At 43.3% G+C, this 21,689-nt stretch overlaps 1 long non-coding RNA gene across 1 annotated transcript in view; it reads left to right on the top strand.

The window, feature by feature from the left end:
* LOC129045873 (uncharacterized) overlaps window positions 1-21,689 on the top strand; it is a 129,450-nt gene that overhangs the window by 18,562 nt on the left and 89,199 nt on the right. The window contains exon 3 of the long non-coding RNA XR_008506261.2: window positions 4,198-4,321. This is a non-coding gene — a long non-coding RNA (uncharacterized LOC129045873). The remainder of the gene's footprint in view (window positions 1-4,197; window positions 4,322-21,689) is intronic.

The raw sequence follows: 21,689 nt of genomic DNA, 5'->3' as shown, positions 1-21,689 counted from the left end.
GAATGAATCAGACTCACCTGGGATGTACCAATTATGATCTTGCCCAGTTGTTTAAACTCTGAGAGCTTCATTTTAAGTGGGTGTGGCTTGAGGTCAAAAGTGTGGATTTTGGCATCATGATCAGACCTTACTTACCGGCTGTTTAACTTTGGAAGATTTATTTGTGTCTCATTTTTCTCATCTGTAAAATGGGAATGGGCATAATTCCTACCTTATAGGGTTATTGTAAAAAAAAATTTTTTTTAAAGATTTTATGTATTTATTTGAGAGAGAGAATGAGAGACAGAGAGCAAGAGAGGGAAGAGGGCCAGAGGGAGAAGCAGACCCCCCGCCAAGCAGGGAGCCCGATGTGGGACTCGATCCCGGGACTCCAGGATCATGACCTGAGCCGAAGGCAGTTGCTTAACCAACTGAGCCACCCAGGCGCCCTATTGTAAAAATTTTTAACATCACTCATACAAAGTTTACAGCTCAGTGTCTTCTACTTAGTAAGTGGTTAGTATAATAATAATAATAATAATAATAATAATAATAATAATATATAACCTTAATTACTCTCATTAAAAATGAGATTATGTCTATAAAGCATCCTGCACAGTGCCTGGCACATAGCAGATGTTCAATATATAAATAGGTCCCATCTCCTCTCCTTCCTAAGTGAACCATCCAATCCATGCGCTAAAAAAAAAAAAAAAAGGCCCAGCTGTGTTTCCTGTTTAATAGAAAGGCTGTTGTAATGTAGAGTGAGTGGATAGAGCCCAAAAGGGTCCCATGCCTTTGAAAACTCTGGCCAACACGGTCACGGCTTTCTCCAGGAGAAAGAAATGCCTTTAAGGAACGAGCTGGGGAGAACAAGGATAGAAAATCACAAGCCACAGGTAGCCCCAGGGTGGCTGCTGAGGCCAGGACGGCCCCCCCCCCCACCCCGCCTGCCCATGGCAAAGGCAGTGAGGGCTCTGCAGATGTGTTCACTTGCCTCCCACCATATCCTAAAATCTAGGCAGCCCCTCAAGCACCGTTAAGTTAACATCTACGGTTTTCTCCCTAAGTTGAAATCATTTCAAGATATAATTTCAGGGTATAATAAATATGACTCTTTAAAGTGAAACCATTATCCCTTGTTAAATGTATTCAGTGAAATCTAGATACCACAGTGATTTGATATCCATCATCATCCAGTTAAAAAGCATATGAGCAAACTGTTTCTTTAACATCAGGAAATTTTATTTCATTCTTTTTCTTAACTCATCTTTCTCTTCTATCTCTCACCGAGAGATACTACTACATTATCCTAATGTAGTATGTTTTTATGTTTGATAGTCCTTGATAGTCACCAAATAGGCATTTCCTAAATATTATGTATGAAATAATATTATATATGCAATATATAATATTCTGTAAATACCAAAAAACTTTTTCTAATTTAAATTTTAGTTGACAGTACATTGCAATATTGGTTTCCGGAGTAGAATTCAGTGATTCATCACTTACATACAACACCCAGTGTTCATCACCATAAGTACCCTCCCCCTCCTTCATACCCATCCCCCATCTAGCCCGTCCCCCACCCACCTCCCTCCATCAACCCTCAGTTTGTTCTCTGTCATTAAGAGTCTCTTATGGCTTGTTTCCCCCTTTCCTTTTTTCTTTTCCCCCTTCCCATACGTTCATCTGTTTTCTTTCTTAAATTCCACATATGAGTGAGATCATATGGGATTTGTCTTTCTCTGACTGACTTATTTCACTTAGCATAATACACTCTAGCTCCATCCATGTCCTTGCAAATGGCAAGATTTCATTCTTTTTGATGGCTGAAATATTCCATTGTATATATGCCATGTCTTCCTTATCCATTTATCTATCAGTCGATGGACATTTGGGCTCTCTCCATAGTTTGGCTATTGTTGATAATGCTGCTATAAACATTGGGGTACATGTACCCCTTCAAATCTGTACTTTTGTATCCTTTGGGTAAATACCTAGTAGTGCAATTGCTGGGTCATAGGGTAGCTCTATTTTTAACTTTTTAAGGAACCTCCATACTGTTTTCCACAGTGGCTGCCCAGTTTGCATTCCCACCAATAGTGTAGGAGGGTTCCCCTTTCTCCGCCTCCCCGCCAACAGCTGTTGTTAATTTTAGCCATTCTGACAGGTGTGAGGTTGTATCTCATCATGGTTTTGATTTGTATTTCCCTGATGATGAGTGATGTTGAGCATCTTTTCATGTGTCTGTAAGCCATCTGATGTCTTCTTTGGAAAAGTGTCTGTTCACAGTCCAGTTTCATTCTTCTGCATGTGGCTGTCCAATTTTCCCAGCACCATTTGTTGAAGAGTCTGTCTTTTTTCCATTGGACATTCTTTCCTGCTTTGTCAAAGATTATTTGACCATAGAGTTGAGGGTCCATTTCTGGGCTCTCTGTTCTGTTCCATTGATCTATGTGTCTGTTTTTATGCCAGTACCATACTGTCTTGATGACGACAGCTTTGTAATAGAGCTTGAAATCTGGAATCGTGATGCCTCCAGTTTTGTTTTTCTTTTTCAGAATTGCTTTGGCTATTTAGGGTCTTTTGTGGTTCCATACAAATTTTAGGATTGTTTGTTCTAGCTCTGTGAAAAATGCTGCTGGTATTATGATAGGGATTGCATTAAATATGTAAATTGCGTTGGGTAGCATAGACATTTTAACAATATTTGTTCTTCTAATCCACGAGCATTGAATACTTTCCCATTTCTTTGTGTCCTTTTCAATTTCTTTCATAAGTGTTCTATAGTTTTTATTTTATTTTTATTTTTTTTAAAGATTTTATTTATTTATTTGACAGAGAGAGAGGCAGCGAGAGAGGGAACACAAGCAGGGGGAGTGGGAGAGGGGGAAGCAGGCTTCCCGCTGAGCAGGGAGCCCGATGCGGGGCTCGATCCCAGGACCCTGGGATCATGACCTGAGCCGAAGGCAGACGCTTAACGTCTGAGCCACCCAGGCGCCCTAGTGTTCTATAGTTTTTGGAGTACAGATCTTTTACCTCTTATGTTTAGGTTTATTCCTAAATATCTTATTGTTTTTGGTTCAATTGTAAATGGGATTGATTCCTTGATTTCTTTTTCTGCTGCTTCATTATTGGTGTATAGAAATGCAACAGATTTCTTTTTTTTTTAAGATTTTATTTATTTATTTGAGAGAGAGAGAGCATGAGAGGGGGAGGGTCAGAGGGAGAAGCAGACTCCCTGCCGAGCAGAGAGCCCGATACGGGACTCGATCCCGGGACTCCAGGATCATGACCTGAGCCGAAGGCAGTCGCTTAACTAACTGAGCCACCCAGGCGCCCGCGAAATGCAACAGATTTCTGCACATTGATTTTATATCCTGCAATTTTGCTGAATTCATCTGTTAGTTCTCGCAATATTTTGGTGGAGTCCTTTGGGTTTTCTACATAGACTATCATGTTGTCTGCAAATAGTGAAAGTTTTACTTCTTCCTTGCTGATTTGGATGCCTTTGATTTCTTTTTGTTGTCTGATTGCTGAGGCTAAGACTTCCAGTACTACATTAAATAGTAATGGTGAGAGTGGACATCCTTGTCTTGTTCCTGACAGTAGGGAAAAGGCTCTCAGTTTTTCCCCATTGAGGATGATATTAGCTGTGGGTCTTTGGTATATGGCCTTTATGATGTTGAGGTATGTTTCATCTATCCCTACTTTGTTGAGGGTTTATATCAAGAAAGGATGCTGTATTTTGTCAAATGCTTTTTTTGCATCTATTGACAGGATCATATGGTTCTTATCCTTTCTTTTATTAATGTGGTGTATCACATTGAATGATTTGTGAATATTGAACCACCCCTGAAGCCCAGAAATAAATCTCACTTGATCATGGTGAATGATTCTTTTAATGTGCTGTTGAATTTGATTTGCTAGTATTTGATGGAGAATTTTTGCATCCGTGTTCGTCCAGGATATTAGCCTGTAATTCTCCTTTTTAGTGGGATCTTTGTCTGGTTTTGGAATCAAGGTAATGCTAGCTTCGTGGAATGAGTTTGGAAGTTTTCCTCTCATTTCTATTTTATGGAGCAGTTTGAGGAGAATAGGTGTTAACTCTTCTTTAAATGTCTATATACCAGAAAAATTTTAAAATATATTTTTAACTATGTTAAAAAAACACATAACAAAATTTACCATCTTAACGATTTTTTTCTTTTTCAGTTGGCTCTATACCCAATGTGGGGCTTGAATTCACCACCCTGAGATCAAGAGTTGCATGCTCTGCTGACCGAGCCAGCCAGATGCCCTTCCATCTTAACTATTTCGAAGTATATAATTTGGTAGTGTAAGTACACACACAGTGTTGTGTATAATTAGAAATGTTAATATTAAAATATTTCCATAAGGTTCAAATGTTAAAATTACTTCTTGAATGGGTGATCATTATAATTATTATAAGTGTACAAATAATCAAAATAACATAAATATAACATTTTTTAAATACTAAATTAAATAGAAAAAATGCATTGGACTACATTTCTCAATGAAATTAACATGATTCTCCCAATTAGATAATAAATACCACTTATTATAGAATAAGGAAGGGTCCAACATCACTTCTGTTCTTTTTGGAAAACTTATCTGTTTTGTTTTAATAGATGTGAACAGTGGCAAATCTTGCTTACCTGAACAAATTGATAGGAACAGAAGATGTTCTATTGTGATAACTTTACTAATTATTTGAACTCTCTTTGGGTTCAGTGCTCCAGATCACACAGTGGCCCATTATCAAAAATGATATTTTCCTTCAATTTTGTTGAAAGAGAAAAATATTTCCTAAAGGATTTGTTATCCATCATTTGAACCATTCACTTTCTCAATTTTTGGAATATCCAAAAAGCCTTTTGTAAAATGTATTCAGTGACTGTTAACTACATTTTTTATGTTTTCACCTTGTCTAATCCAATTTATGAAGAAAGGGTTGGAAAATTAAAATAGTGTTAATTTCAATCCACTTTCCCAATGCATTTAAAAAAAAATAAGATGCTTTTATTTTATTACATGCTTAAGTATCGTTTGTCAAATCTTAGAACTCAGATTATAGTTCTTTGTCATATCTTAGAACTTAGCTCATTCAATTTATGGAAAATGCTTGTGCATAATCTGTTTAGCAAAGCCAGTCTTCCTTGTCAAACCAGTTTGCAAATCAGACTTACTTCTCTAAGAAAAAGTCTGACTTAAATTTTTAATTTAGATAACATTTCAGTGTATTTTGAAGAATATTATGAAAACCACCATAAGAAGGATTACTTCTAATCTTACAAAAAAGATTACTAGAAGCAGTCAAGATTAAAATCATGAAAGATATAATTAATGTTTTATGACAAGTTATAAAAGCAAGAGTAAATCTATGTTTCTCATCACTTAGTTTCCATAATTCAATGTTATGTGCAGCCCAAATTATAAGCTGTTTATGAAACAAAAAACATGATAAAAGGTATGTCATTTTTAGGTGACTGTGCATGCATGTGTGTACTAAATCTTGGAGTTGGCTTTTGGAAGTAATTAAATAAGAACCTTGTATGAAAACACAGAACTAACTCCTTTAATTTCATTAGACATTGAGATAAGCTCTCCAACACATTCATGAAAGAGAAAGGTATATATTGCTGACAATAAATGTGTCTAGCAGCTAGTATTTAGTTTTCTTTTTTGATTAATAGGAGGTGTAGGAGGAAAAAATTTTAAACATTTTATGAGATAAAATAGTCTCAGGATTGATTGTAATTGGAATACATATCTCATTATTTGATAAAATAAGTTTTAACTACCTATTGAATAATGCATATTGCATTTGAAAGTAATCACATAAAATTTTTATCGGTGGGTTTTATCCAGTACAACTTGTCAAATTTAGTAGCCCCTGAAAACGTTTCAGTTGTGTTTAAAAGAATTAGCAAACCGATCTTGGTTTGACTGTTCAAAGATTTTTCTTTTTTCTTTTTTTTTTTTTTGGTTCCTCCTAGGGTTGCATATTGAGAATAGCTGAAAAGGGTTGCTTATGTTCAACATGGGGGAGGGGAAAGCATTTTAGTCTTTATTATTCCTTACAGTGTTGTCTTTTCTTTCTTCTCCCCAGACCCTGTCAGAAACAATGCATTCTTTGACAGGGCTTGAGGAATGCAAACATGACATCCTTACCAGAAAATTGCCACCAGGCCCACTGCCAGTACTCTGTAATATACTAAAAACCACTTCTATGAAAGCCTGTTAACCAAGGTTGTGGCTTTCTCCTAACTAAAGAAGGGGTAAAACAGGGAAGGAATGGAAGTCCCAAAGTGGGCTCATTGCACCTTATCATCAATAGGGAGACTCACCCCAAAATAATATTTTTAAAATTTTTTTAAAGGAATTTGTTTATTTATTTGAGAGAGAGAGAGAGTGAGTGAGCACAAGAGTTGGGGGGGGCAGAGGGAGAGAGAGAGAGAGAGAGAGAGAAACAGGCCCCCCGCTGAGCAGCGGGCCCTACATGGGGCTGGATCCCAGGACCTTGAGATCATGACCTGAACCAAGGCAGACACCTAACTGACTGAGCCACCCAGGTGCCCCCAAAATAATATTTTTCATTGTCTTTTGTGTTTGGTGCCCTGAAGGATTTTACATCCTAGGAGTACACCATAGTAAGGTTGGGAAGGAGGAAAGGAAACACCTTTCTTTTGTAACATGGGACAAGGGCAGTTAAGAGGGGGGCAGAGTGAGAAAAGGAAACCCATATAACACCAGGAAGTAGCATGGGTGGGATTTGAGAGCCTGCATTTGATAAAATTAGCCACATCTGCAATCCCCTTAGAAAGTCCTATTGTATGGCACGTCTTTGCCCACCATCTATACACCACACCCAGACACACATACACACTCACATACGCTCAGAAGCTCACACTCACCAGGTACTCCCACTCTCATACACCTTCACGCTTACAAACACTCTTGTACTCACGCACACATATACGCTCAGAGACTCACATATGCATGCACCTTCACGCACACCCTCACTCACCCTTATGTACACTCACAAAATCTCACATGCTGAAACATACAGGGCATCCACACACACGCTCTTGCTCACTCCCACACTCGCGTACTCACATCTGTACGCACCTACAGTCACTAAGTCACACCCGTTGCAGAGGTTGGTGGAAGGCTCAGAGATGATTTTTTAATTGCTTGGGTCACACACTACAACCGTGTGTCTTCCAGTTTTAAGACCACTGCTTTAGGGGCGCCTGGGTGGCTCAGTTGGTTAAGCGACTGCCTTCGGCTCAGGTCATGATCCTGGAGTCCCAGGATCGAGTCCCGCATCGGGCTCCCTGCTCGGCAGGGAGTCTGCTTCTCCCTCTGACCCTCCCCCCTCTCATGTGCTCTCTCTCTCATTCTCTCTGTCAAATAAATAAATAAAATCTTTAAAAAAAAAAAAAAAGACCACTGCTTTAGGACAGTATCTAGAGCTTCCCTCACTCAGGCTACAAGTCTTGCTTGTAGTCAATTGAGACTAGCGTATTTGAGAACAAGAGTGTTTTCAAATGTGAAGGTGTATGAGTGTGTGGTGAGCGTCTGTGCATGTGAGTGTACATGTGGATGGTGGAAAAAGGGAGGGTGAGGCAAGAGGGCATCTTTAAAGGAATGTTGAAACATCTCGGTATCTCCCAGTGATGGGTGAGGACACATGAGATTATGCTTCTTCCTTCAGCAGACACTGATGTGGTCCATATGGCCCATGTTTGCTGCTGGGCTCAGTGTTGGAGTTTAATGGCAAACAAGACAAACATGGTCCTTGCCCACATGGAGCCTACAGTCTGGGATTCAGATTGGAGCACAGGCTCTAGCAATTGAGTGTGAGAGTTATGACAGGAGCTGAGAGCACTGAGGAGGAGCACCTGGTTGCAAGAGGTAGCGTCCCTTCTGTCCACTGGGGCCTGAACAATGGGCATGGAGTGCTGGATGGAGTAGAAGCAGAATGTGCTTGGCCCGGTGCCATCCAGTATGGCAGCCACTAGCCGTTATGTGGCTGTTGAGCACTTGAAGACATGGCAAGTCCAAATTGATATGTGCTGTAAGTTTAAAATACACACTAGATTTTGAAGACTTTGGTCTGAAAAAAGAATGTAAACGATTTCAATATTTTATTCGTTAATTACATGTTGAAGTGATGACATTTTGTTAAATTAAATCATTGTTTATGATAAGATCCCTCATTTCTTTTTTTTTAATTTTTTTTTTATTCTTATGTTAATCCCCATACATTACATCATTAATTTTAGATGAAGTGTTCCATGATTCATTGTTTGTGCATAACACCCAGTGCTCCATGCAGAATGTGCCCTCCTCAATACCCACCACCAGGCCAACCCATCCTCCCACCCCCCTCCCCTCTAGAACCCTGTTTGTTTTTCAGAGTCCATCATTTCTCATAAGATCCCTCATTTCTTTCCACTTTTTTCCGGTGTGGCTGCTAGAAAACATAAGATGGCGTAAGTGGCTTGCATTCTCCTGCCCTTTTCCTATTGGCCGGCGCTGCCCGAGGCAATGAGAGCTGTCTGTGCACAGGCTCAGAGATGGGTGAGGGTTCAGGTGTTTGGGGACCAGAATTGCCGAGCTCAGGGTTTGAGGGAGGGCTGCTGAGAGCCAAGGCTGGAGAGGTCACGGGGCAGCAGCAAGAAGGGCCCACAGAGCCCTTTCCGAGCATCACTGATGCAACAGGAAGGATTTTAAGCAGGGACAGGCCTTGAGCAGACTGATGTGCATTGGAAATTCTCCTCTGGCTTCCTTGTGGAACATGGAATGGGAAGTGGCAGCAAAACTGAAACCAGAAGACCGGGCAGAAGATTCTAGCAGTGGTCCAGGTGAGAGAAGACAGTGGCTGGGCTTGGGAGTGCTGGGTGTGGTTCGAGAGAAGTGAACCACCAATAGGAGTATGTTTCTTACAGACACACAGGAATTGTTCCAGCAAGGAATCCTACAAGAACCAGTCTGCAGTGTTTGCCTCTGACAGTCATGGACTCCCCAAACCACAGACTGATAGGGCAGGAAGGGAGCTTGCAGGTTGCCTGGGCGTTCTTCTTTAGGGGTTCTGATAGATGGGGCCATTTAATCCCCAACCCCCCAAACCAGATGAGGTAGGTGCTTGGCTTCCTGGGCTCGAGAGATGAGATTTTCTTCCCCACAGAGGCTCGTTAAAACAGAAGCAGCTTGAGTGCACCCCAGGAAGCAGGCCAGAAAGCCTAGTGGGCCCACCTGGCATGCCATGTCCTAAAGGAGGCTCTGGATGTTGCTATGCCACAGAACATCTGGGCTGGTGGCTTTAGGTTCCCTTACTGCAGAGGCCTGGGCTTTAGCTGATGCTTGGGGATTGATGGGTGCCGGTCAAGCCTGGCTCCTGGGTGCTGCCCACTTTTCCAGCCCCCAGAGAATAGCCCCTGGCATTTGATGCACTTGACTTAGAAAATCAGACACTGCTTGGCAGCTGTCCTTAACGGTTTCCCAATTGCTTCTCCCATGCTGATCTTTTTTTTTTTTTTTTAATGATTTTATTTATTTGAGAGAGAGAGAGTAAGCATGAGTGGGGAGAGGGGTGGAGAGAGAGAGGGAGAATCAGACTCCCCTCTGAGCAGGGAACCCGATGCAGGGCTTGATCCTAGGACCCCGGGATCATGACCTGAGCCGAAGGCAGACGCTTAATCGACTGAGCCACCCAGGTGCCCCTCTCATTGCTGATCTTGTTCACTACCAACTTCTGATTTTTGATTTGTGATGCTGATTCTAATTACTTTCTCCCTGCCTCCAGAATCTTCCAGGATGCTCCAGAGATGGAAGCCAGCACTCCTTAGCAGGCTATTCAAGGCTCTCTACCATCTGGTCCTCTTTCCTTCAGACCTCATCTCCCATTGTTCTTTCTAAGTCTCTAATCCTCTAATGATGCCAACCACCTGCTAGTTGCAGAACATGCCACATCTTGATTCATGCTGTTTTCTACCTGTTGTTACCTTCTCACTTTCTCTCCCTAGACCTAGTCTGCACATTTTCCAGGGCCCAGAGGAAACTATTTCCTTATTGAAGCCTTCTCTTCTGTCTCTTGTAATTAATCCCACCTCCTCTGCCCTTCCACATATACCTGTTTAGCACTTGTCCTAGCCAGCCTTGTGTTATCATTTCTTGTTGACATGTTTTCTTTCCCTATTATGCTGAGTTTCTTATAGGCAGGGACTCTGCCTCCTTTGTGCCTATAACCTAGGGCTATATAATAAATTTTGGCTGAATAGCTTTATGGAGGCCTTGGGATTGATTGTGTCCCACTCTTAGTCTTGCATTGGGACCTGGAGCATTCATGGCAAGCTGGAGCAGGAAGCAGGGCTGGTGAGGAGTCTAGAGCATAAAATTTAAGTTGCTCTCAGTTGCTGACCTTGTGCTTGCCTGGCCCTGGGAGCTACTACCTCCTAGGTGCCTCACTTGCCTTATCCTTAGCCCCAGCAGGAAGGAAAGATTGGAGTCTTGGGGTTTAGAATGAGTCCATCAAGAGGGACAGGCCAGGTTCCACAGGCTCCAGCTTCTCCTCTCATACTGACATGTGGAGCTACCTGGACAAGCAAGCCCAACCCATGCCCAAGGGCCCCCAGAACGATCCCAGAGCCCACTGGCACTATGAAAGTGGCAGGGTCCCAGCAGATGGGAGGGTCTCAGGAATCTGGAAAGGCTGATGTTTGGGACACTTTGTAAACAGGCAGAAGGACAGCCCTCACATGCAGTTTCTTGAAAAGCACAAGGTACCAGTCTGTGGGGGGGCATGGAGCCAGATAACAGCCTTAGGATATAGAGCTAGTAAAAACAGAGCCCCTAGCTGTTGACTGGGATCTAGGGCAAGATCAAGCTTTATGGGACTTGTGGTACTAGGGCAACTAGTTAGAACTTATGAGTGGGGCCGCATTTCCATGGGCTGACCTCAGTGGGGTTGGGAGTATGTGTAAGGACAAGAAAGGGCTACATCCTGGTGGGAATGGGGATAGTGAGGACATTTAGCCCATGTCACTGAGAGCACTATGCCCTGTATCTGATGGTATCAAAGGAGAGTGGGCGTGTCCCATGAAGCCCAGCACTGAACTCTTGGCTCTGGAGCCTGTCTCTGAGGGTGTGAAACACTCCAGGTCAACCTGAAGAAAGGAGGGGTAGAGAAAGGGAGAGAGGGTGAAGCGGAGGCTGTTTAAATATGGCCATGGCATATCAGGATTGGCTTGGGGAGGGGGCCTCACTGGCCTTTCACGAAGAGCAGCCAACAGGTCCAGTTCTTGGGCTCTAGTAGTGGTCCCCTATTGCCAGGTCATGGACTAGCTGAGTCAGAATACCCAGGGACTCATGTTAAAAGTAGAGTCTTATGGGCTTCAAACTTCGGAGATTCTGGTTCCATCAGCCTAGATTTCATTTTAACTGAACTCTCAGGGGGATATGCATCCTGATTTGGGAGCCGCTGGCTGGGAACAGAGTTAAAGGAGGCAAAGTTCATTTGGAGTTAGTCCCATGTTTTCCTTTAGGCATCATTTAAGCCATGAAAGACTTCAATAGGAATACCACTGATAGGTAAAGCAGAATATTAAGGGCACAATTCTAAGACACACTAAATGTTTCCAGTTGTTATACTTCCCTTTTCTCTGTATTACCCCTTTTTGAATATCTTGGTGCTCATTTTCCTGCTTTGGTGTAGTGGTTCTCAAACTTTGGTATGCAAAAGATACCCCTTCCCCCAGAGGTCTTGATTAAACACCCATTACTGGCCCCCGCCCCCAGGGTTTCTGAGTAAGTGGGTCTGGGCTGGAGGGGGGATTGATTATTGCATTTCTAACAAGTTTCCAAGTGAGGTTGGTGCTCTTGATAGGGAATATACTTTGAGAAACACTGATCCAGTGGAACAAAAGGTGGAACACGCACAATTGAATGCCAGAAGGAGAAGAAAGAGAGAAAGGAGGAGAAGGAAGTAATAACGGACAGGAATTTTCCAAAATTAATGACAGGTACCAAACCACAGATCCAGGAAGCTCATAATAAGTAGGATAAATATAAAAAAAATTTATACCTGCATGTATTATATTCAATCTGCAGAAAATCAAATCTAAAGAGAAAATCGTGAAAGATGTCAGAAGGGTAGAAATACCTTCTTACAGAAGAACGAGGATAAGAATTAATATGGAGGTGTCAGAAATCATACAAACAAGAAGAGAGCAGTGAAATAAAGTGTTGAAAGAAAAGAACCCCACCAACCAAGAAGTCTACATCCAGTGAAATTATCCTTTACAAGGGAAGGAGAAATGAAGGCTTTCTTAGACAAAAGCTTAGGGTATTCATTGTCAGTGACTTGCTCTGAAAGAGATGTTAAAAGATTTTCTCAGAGAGAAGGAAAACAATAGGTCAGAAACTGGATCTATAACAAGAAAGAATGAGTATCAGAGAAGGAATAAGTGAAGGGAAAATAAAATCTTTTGTTGTTCTTATTCTCACTTAATCCAATAGATAAGTGTTCAAAGTAATACTAGTGACAATGCCTGGCATGATTACAGTATATGATTAAACGAAACGAACTATAGCAATGTTGTAAGAGACAGAGGAGGAGTGGGGAATACTCTGTTAGAAGGAACTTAACACTACCAGTGAAGTGATATAGTGATATTTGAAAGTAGACTTATGTGAGTTATAAATGTATAATGCAAACTCTAGAGCAACTGCTAAAAATATATTTTTTTAAAGAGATATAACTGACATGCTAAAGGAGGAAAGAAAATGGAATCCTGCAAAATACTTAGTTAAAACCAAAATGGCAGAGGAGCACCTGGGTAGCGTAGTCGGTTATGTGTCCAACTCTTGGTTTTGGCCCAGGTAGTGATCTCAGGATCATGAGGTTGAACCCTGCATCAGGCTACATGCTCAGCGGGGAATCTACTTGATATTCTTCGCCCCCCTTTTGCCTCCTCCCCAGCTCTCTCTCAAATAAAAAATAAATCTTTAAAAAATAAAATAAAATAAAATGAAAAACTGAAATGGCAGAAAAATAAGGAACAAAGAACATGTGTAACATTTGCAAACAGTTGAAAAAGAGGTAGATATTAATTGAGCTACATCATTAATGTACTCACTGGGGCCATTTTGGATTTGGGTTGTTGGAGGTGTTTCTGATCAGGGCACTTGTGATTTTGTCTCTTTGATGCACCAACAACTAAGTGGAAAAAAAACCATAATGGGTTGCTCTGTGACATCTGATATGAAACATTTGATTGATGTTTTCTATTAATGCTCAGATGTTAGGTATTCCGGAATTTCAGCAGGTGAATATTGATGCATTTATGTTAAAGATTCTCAAATAATGCACTGAAGAAGATTAGTTTCATGCAAAATTAAGAGATACTTTACGTGCTGTGCTTGAGTGTGTATGTGTTGTGGGAAGGGAGTGTAGGGTAGGCCAGGTTTTGAAATGCCAGGTTGGATAAAGTGAACAGGCTTCTTTGTTATGAACCTTTAATATGGGCAAATGTGCAATGGTAGTCTTGACAGGCAAGGTGGGGGAACTATACTGTGGTGTGCAGTATTTCCCAAACTTATTTGAAGGAGCTCTTTTTTTTTTTTTCCCTATAGAATGCCCATATCAGAGTCAAATAATCTCTGATGTGTCACTTAAACAAAGTTAGGTTTTTATTTTACATAAAAGAAATCCAGAAGTAGGCAGTCCAAGTGACTGTGACCTCATGATATCATCTGGAGTCCAGGCTGCTTTTATTTCTCTGCTCTGATATCCTTAGTTCATTATTTCCATCCTCAAAGTCACTACATGGGTCCAGGTGACCAGTAATGTGCTGGCCATCACACACTCGTTCCGGTCAGGAAGTTGGAGGAAGAGGCAAAGGGCATAAAGGATATGCTCCCTTGGTGAACATCTACCCCCTTAAGGAGATTTCCTGGAAGTTCCATCCCATGACTCCTATTGGCATTTCACTGGTCACATGTGGCTGCCACGGAGGCTGGCAAATACGAATTTAGAGCTGGGCACATGGCTGCCCTAATTAAATCAGAGTTTTATAACCGAAGAAGAAAGAATATTGAGTAGACAAATAGTCTCTGCACAAATATCCAATTGAACATTCCTCAGGCCAAGTTTGGGAAATGTTGATGTGTGTTATTTTCCCACTGGTCTCCAGTGTTTTATCTTTACCCATATGCTACATGGTCTTGATTGCTTGCTATGTCTCCTTCTCTCTCTATCTCTGCATCCCTCTCTCTTTCTCACACGTACATATATACAGAAATACACATATATGTATTAGATTATCCGTAGAATATAAAAGCCTGAGAGAATGTTAGGGCAGCAAGAAGTTTTAGATACTAAGTCGATGATTCTCAACCCTCTAACACACTTTAGAGTCTCTCGGGGGAGCTTATAAAAATATCTATGCCAGAGCCCTCTCAGTTTGAATTGTAATCTTTGGGGTAATGTCCAGATAGTCATCTTATTTTCTCTTCTAGAGTTTTCCAGTTGATTCCAATCTGTAGCCAGGGTTGAAAGCCTCTGGTCTAGACCAACTTCATCATTTTATAGGGAAACTATCTGTGAAATTATTTCTTTCATGTCTGTTTCCCCCAGTAGACTACAAAACCTATGAGAGCAGAAGAAATAGTACCTATTATGTAGTCACAGTATTCATCCCCAGAGCTTAGCACAACACTGGCACAAAGTTGAATGAATGAATGAATGATTAAACCAAGGCCCCCAGAGAGGAAGGTCCTCATGTAAGGTCATACAGCAAATACACATACAGAAACCAGATTAGAACCTTTCTCTTTTGACTCCCTATTCAGGGCTCCTTCCGTTATCCCAAGACTTTGGGATAGTCAGATGGCCAGACCTTGGATCACTTTACTCCAGAACTGATAAATGAGCTCTTGTGTTCTTACAGCAGTTATTGTATGCTGTTGTAATTATTTTTGAGTCTCAGGTTAAGAACTGTATCTTATTTCTTCAAGCATCACCAGCCACCCACCATGCCTGGCTCACAATAATGACTGATGATGATAGCTAATTGGGGATGGGGTGGGGAGAAAAAGAAATGAAAAGCCCATGCAAGTTCAGTGCTTCTGAACACCATACCTTCCTTTCAGGGTATCCCTTGCCAAAGGCCACTTTCCTGTCTTCAACCGTCCCCTACCATGCCCTAAACCCAGATTCTACATCTTCTCTAGCCAATTACTCAATTTGAATTACCTGTCTTGTTGAAAGTTTCTGAAAACTAATTCACAGCAAAGTATTAAAGATTGGTAAGGTTTGATGGAATACACCTTCTTGGTATGTTTGTATATTAACTAGGGACAGTGTCCTGATCCAGAAGAAGAAAAGTCTAATTGCGAAATTTTAAGCATAAGAGAACAGAACTCATATGGGGCAATTTGTGGTGTAACCAGGGGACCTTCCTGGAGGGGTATAATTCAGTCAATCAGAGGAAGGCAGCTTGGTGTTCATCTTTGAGTAGGGCACCTGGCAGGCACTCCTGGGGGAAAAGTTCTTGAGTTTGCCTTAGTTAGAGGTCTACTTTGAACATGGGGTTGTCATTTAGCCCAACCGTGATGGTCGTCCCTGGGATGCTGTGGGGGCTTGGCCACAGAGGCTCTGACCCACATCCATCAAGGAGGAAGGGAATGCATATTCAGTGCCTGAGGTGGAGCTCTTAATAAATGTTAAGAGCTCTTTCTTCTCTCTGCAGGGATTGCTCAGCCAGCAGCCCCAGAGGGAACAATTAGGTTGTTTATCCAAACCTCAGCCACTTTGCTATGTAATTGATTTTTCATTGAATGTATTTAGGAAATGGTTATTTACATGAATACAGGCACACCAGGGACAGAGCTGCATCTGATCATAGGAAATGGGAGGGAATCTAGATCAAAGTGTGGAATCTAGGGGGAGGGAGGATGGGCTTTGGAGGCAGACAGCCTACACCAACATTCTGTCTCTGCTTCTGACTGTATATATGTGAGCAAATTATGAGCCCTCCGAGTCTTGGTTTCCCCATTTGAAAAGGGGGCAAATTTACTTCCTAGTAGGGTTGCTCTGAAGGTTAAGTTAATGCTAGGAGCTGGGCTTTGCTCCATCGTGTATATCAGTAAGATGCCGTCATTGTTATTAGCATTACTACTGTTACTGCTCATGCTAGGGAAGTTTCCCTTCCTTCCCTTAGTCCACCGCACCCTGCCCCCCCATCTCAGCGCTTGGCCTCAGTCCCGCCTCTTCCCCAACACCTTCCTGACAGCTCCAGTCTAGTTCCTCCTACCTCCCATGAACATCTGTGAGATTGAGTCTGTAGCATTATATTTTAAGCCTTAGTTATAAGCAACAGGATTTTATTTTCTTTTTTTCCTATCTCGACCATGGGCCAAGTCTGGTCTACGGACTGTTTTTGTATGGCCTGTGAGCGAAGAACAGTTTCCACATTTTTGAATGGTTGAAAAAAAAAAAAGAATAATGTTTTATGACACATGCGAAAATATTTTATGACACAAGAACATGATATGAAATTCAAGTATTCATGTCCATAAATGAAGTTTTACTGGAATACCGTCCCCACCATTCCTTGGAAGGTCCAATGGCTGCCTTCAGGCTGCAGTGGCAAAGCTGAGTAGTTACAGCAGAGATGGTATGACCTGTAAAGCTGAAAATATTTACTCTATGGCCCTTTACAGGGAATTTGCTGAGCCCTAGACTATCAGTTTCTTACCGGCCGGCAGTGTGTGCCACCCACAGCCAGGGCTCCATAAATCCTGTGGGTTGCTGACTGCAACAACTCAATCTTGCCACAAGGGGGCTCTTGTCCATCCTTCCTCTGCTCCCCTGTTGGGGCGTGGGTGGAAGGTTATTTGTAGAGCAGGTACCTGTGATGAGTTGTTGCCCGGGTGGGTATGAGGTCCTTAAAGGCAGAAAAACCAGTTCTTATTGCAGAGCCAAGGGAAGGAAATGCGTGTTAAGGGACATCAATACGCACAGGGCACTTTTCATGCTTTACCTCATTTAATGCTTGCTCATTCATTCATTCAACAGATTTTTATCAAGTGCCTACCAATGGGCCAGGCACTGTTCTGGGCATGGAAATGCAGCTGGAGCAAAACAGAACATTTTTTCTGCTATCATGGAGTTTACTTTCTATACTGGAGCCGAGTAGGCATTCCAAGTAATAAGTAAGCACAATATATTGAAATATATTGCATGTTAGATGGGATTAAATGGGAAAAATAAAGCAGGAATGGGGGACAGGACTTGCCAGCTTTTTATTTTAGGTGGGAAGAGTGTAGGAATTTTAAACAGAGAAGTCAGAGAAGGGCTCTTTGAAAAGGTGACTTGAGCAAAGACTGAGAGTATGAACTATGTGGACATTTGGAGAGAAGGATATTATAGGCAGTGGGAACAGCAAGTGCAAAGGCCCCAAGGCAGGAGAGGACTTGGTGTGTCCAAGGAACAACAGGAAGAGCAGTGTGGCCAGAGCCAGGATAGAGAAGAGAAAGTTGTAGGAGAAGAAGGTAGGGTGACAGGAGGGAGGGGAACAAGGGAAGGGGGTAAATTATGAAAAGCTTTTCGTGTCACTGTGAGGGCTTTGGCTTTTACTTTGAGCTGGGAAGTCACTGTAGTGTTTTGAACACAAGATTGAGGATATTTGACTTTTATTTTAAAGCAACAGCTGTGTGAGGTAGGTGTTACCCGTCTTCATTCCACAGAGAAGAAAATTGCAACTCGGAAAGGCCAGGTAGTGCGTGGCTACACAGGTAGTAAGAGGCGGAGGGAGGATTTGAACCTAGGCTTAGCCAGTCTCTGCACTACCCTCTCTGTTCACCTGGTTGGCATGGAGTGGAGCCTCGATCACCACTTACTAAATGGATTGCAAGGAACTTTTGGGGCTTGGGCCATGGGATGAGCTGCACGGTCCCACACGTTGCTCCATCTGCCAACTGTGCCTCGGTGCTGGGAACAGTTAGGACCACAGTCTAGGGGACTGTCCAGCTGGGCCTTCTGTTTTCTTTAAACTTGCACCAGCCACGCAGTGGCCGAATGACAAACATTAATCAAAGTATGAGGCAACAACCTAATTAGCTCCTAATGGTCACATACTGCCAATTAAACACCTTGATGACTAGTTTACTCTGGAGCTTAATTAGGTATTTCTAAATAAATCTAGCCCTGTGCCACCACCTGTCAGTTTAGGAGCCAAGTCTTTGCTTGGATGTGCCCTCTCTTACTTGGGAGGGAGTTGGCTGGCTGGTTTGCATGGAGAAGCAAAATCAGATACTGGCATCTGTCAAGATGATTTCGTGGTCCTGTTGTGCATTTCAAACTTGGGGAACATCACCACGCAGGCAATTGCTCACTCCCTGCCTGTGCTCCTTGCAATCCCTCTGGCAACAGGAAGCTTTAGTGAAAGGGCCCTCGAGAGAGGAAGATGGTGTGTGCACCTGACTTCTCCCTTCTGCAGGCAATGTGAAGTCTCACTCTCTGGTCCTCTCTGCTGCTTAAACACAGGCTGTCCTCTTAGCAATTGTAGAATTGCATTGTTATGAATGAGGAGCCAGAGTTCAATAGCAGCACGGAGAGCAGGCTTTGGGCTCCTGCAAACTCAGTATGTGTTCACAGAACCAGAAACTGCTGAAGACACCAGCCTGTGTCCATTGATGGAGAGGTGATAATGCCCGGTGGTGCATGGTGCTGGTCGGTGATGTGAGCGCTGAGTGTAACATTTCCCAAGGAACATTGACAAGGGCAGACATTTCCCAGGGATGCTGTTCAGCTTGGTAAAAGGGCCTAGGAATCAAATCAGTTAAGGAGTGCATGAGAAAAATGAGAATACTTAGTCTGGGGCCGAGGTAATTCTTGGAACTGGGCATGGGGAAGGTAGCCATGTTCAGTTGATGAAGAGCTGCCCTAGGCTGAGGGCATAAGCATATTGCGTGTTGCTGCACAGGGCCATGCAGGTGTCCAGGGTGAATAGTACCACAGCCCACATTTGCAACCATGATACTTTCTGGAGGAAAGGGTCGAGGTTAGCTGGGTTTACAACCCTTACCACTCTTTCTGTCCATAGCTGGCGTCATTGAATCTAGGCTCTGTGACTCCTTCACCAGTAGATTATAGGGGAAGTAGCAATGTGCTAGCTTCTGGGCCCAGGCATTCAGAAACTGGCAACTTTCACTTTCTCTCTCTTGGGTTGCTCACTCCTGGAACCCAGCCCCCACACCACAAGGAAGCAGGCAGGCATGCGGACAGCCCCATTTAGGTGTGTCAGCTGACAGTTCCAGCTGAGGTCCCAGCCAACGGCCAGCGTCACCACCAGACACATGGAGCGAGCCTTTGAAGGGTTCTTTGCACACAGTGGAGATGAACTGTCTCCTCCCAACCCTGCCCAAGCTGCACATTTGTGAGCAAAAGAAATGATCGGTGTTGTTTTCAGCCCTGCATTGGAGGTGGCTTGTTTGAAAACTGGAACACAGTCCAAGGCAGGCTCCCAATCCTCAGAAGCCATCCTAACTTGAGTGTCAGGTATTCCTGTCTCTGCTATGAGTAAGGTCAGCCCAGCCTCAGCTTACCACCTGCGCATAGTAGTGACCCAGAGCATCGCTTGAGTGAAAGAATGACTGTACATTCCAGTCATGAAAACGGAACCTTTGCCTTAGCCTGACCTCCATTCTTCCTCTAGTGTCCCAGATTGGTGTATTTTTAAACCTGGATTTTAACAATGGTGGCCCTTTACTAAATACAATTTGAAGGTATTCCAAATAGATGAAAAACTTAAATGTGGAGCTGCTCTGGGTGAAGCAGGGAGAGGGCTCTCAGTCCTGCCAGCCTGGCTTCCCTTCCCTATCTCGTCTCGCAGGGTCCCTGAGAAGCTTGGCTTCTGTGAAGCTCAAGTGGAAGCCGATGTCCTCATTCGCCTTTGGTCCTCTCCTGAGTTCTGTCCTGACCTCTTTTCTTGCCCATGGGTAACACCGGGGGTTAAAACTGAACCGTAGTAAGTGGTAACAGAGGTCTTGTTGCCCCTAAGAGTCCTGGTGAGTTTTCTGAGAGACGAAGTTTTCACATCTCAGCAGATGAAAGAGGAAATGAAGCAGGCCCTGCATTTGGAGGTGAGAGGCTGTGCTGGTTGCCGCCATGGGGGAACGGCAGGGGTGAGAGGGATTCTGTGCAGGTGCACGATGGCGGTACTTAGGGAAAGGGGTCAGGAGCACTCACATTTGGGCTGAAGCTGAGACAGTAGGAGCTGTGACCCGCAGGGAAAGCTGAGTGCTCACTAGATCCTGCAAGGGGGTGGGGGGAGGGTGGGGGGTGGTACATAGGTGTGAACATGGGTCTGGAAGGTGGAATGTGAGGCCTGAAGGCACATCATGGCACAATCCACCTTGTCTGGGTCCACTGGACACAGGCGGTCGACTCGGGATTGAGGCTGAGGTGGGGGAAAGTGGAGGGGTTCCAAGAAATGAGGTCAGAAGGCAGAAGGACATTGAAGAAGGACCGAATGAGGCAGGCCAGGGAAAGGAGGACTGGCAAAGGGCAGAGTCAGGACTCAGGGAAAGGCACTGGGTAAAGAAGCTTGCTCCCGTTGAAAGGGCTTGAAGGATAGACATGTGGGAAGGAGAAGGCAGGAGGAGTCCAGTGGAGGCACCAGGCTTCCTGAGGATCGCAAGGGAAGTGCTCAGTTTCCTTTGACACTATGGTGGGGGTGGGGGAGGGGGGTGTTCCATGGCCCGTTTCTTCTTTAGAAAGTTGGTGTGGTATAGTAGGAAGAACACTGTCTAGGAGTCAGGAGGTCTAGCTTCCTGTTTGATTTTGTCACAGGTGAGTCAATTCAGTGTTCTGGGCCTTTCATTTCCTTACCTATGAAATGAGAGAGTTGATTGTGATTGGTTGCCAAATCCCTTTCCGTTCTGGAAATTGTGTTATTCAATTCAATAAGCATAGGTGGGTCAGGCTCAGTGCTGGGCTCTGGAGCTGCAGAGGACAGATGCCCTGCCTTCAGGGGGCTTGTGCTGTGGTGGGGAAAAGGGCCCTTTCTACAGGTGGCCGGGCTGCAACATGAAAGGGGCTGGAAGCTCTGATGCTGTTACTAGAGCTGGTTCGAAGTTAGGGTGATGCAGTAAAGAGGAGCAGAAAACCCCCAAAATGGGGGCTGAAGGAAGAACTGATTGATTTGGGAGCAAAAGAAGGAGGTCTGGGACCGTGTGTTCAAGGTTTGCAGCAAAGTCACGAAGCAGGCAGATGAATATGGTGTGTACTTGGCCCAGTCCGTACTATGGCCAGCTCTGGGTGGTCCAGGCCCTGTGCTGAGCCCAGTGGTGTAGACAGGGCACCCCAGGGCCCTCCTCCAGGAGTATGGAGAAGTGGTACTCAAATCCATTTCATTCCTTTGAGGCATACATTTTTATTTATTTATTTATTTTTGCAAATGTCACAAAGTTTTATTTTGTTCATTTCTTTTTTTAAAAAATTTTATTGTTAATCACCATACATTACATCATTAGTTTTTGATGTAGTGTTCCATGATTCATTGTTTGCGTATAACATACATTTATTTTAAAAAGTAATTTATTTTCAGCGCTTAGCGAAATAAGCCAGAGAAAGACAAGCACCATATGATTTCACTCATATGTGGAATTTAAGG

Source organism: Mirounga angustirostris, unplaced genomic scaffold (assembly GCF_029215605.1).
Source record: "Mirounga angustirostris isolate CCGP_5_RB_7025 unplaced genomic scaffold, mMirAng1.0.hap1 SCAF_6, whole genome shotgun sequence".
In the NCBI taxonomy this organism is placed as follows: domain Eukaryota; kingdom Metazoa; phylum Chordata; class Mammalia; order Carnivora; family Phocidae; genus Mirounga; species Mirounga angustirostris.
This window is presented reverse-complemented; position numbering and strand designations above follow the sequence as displayed.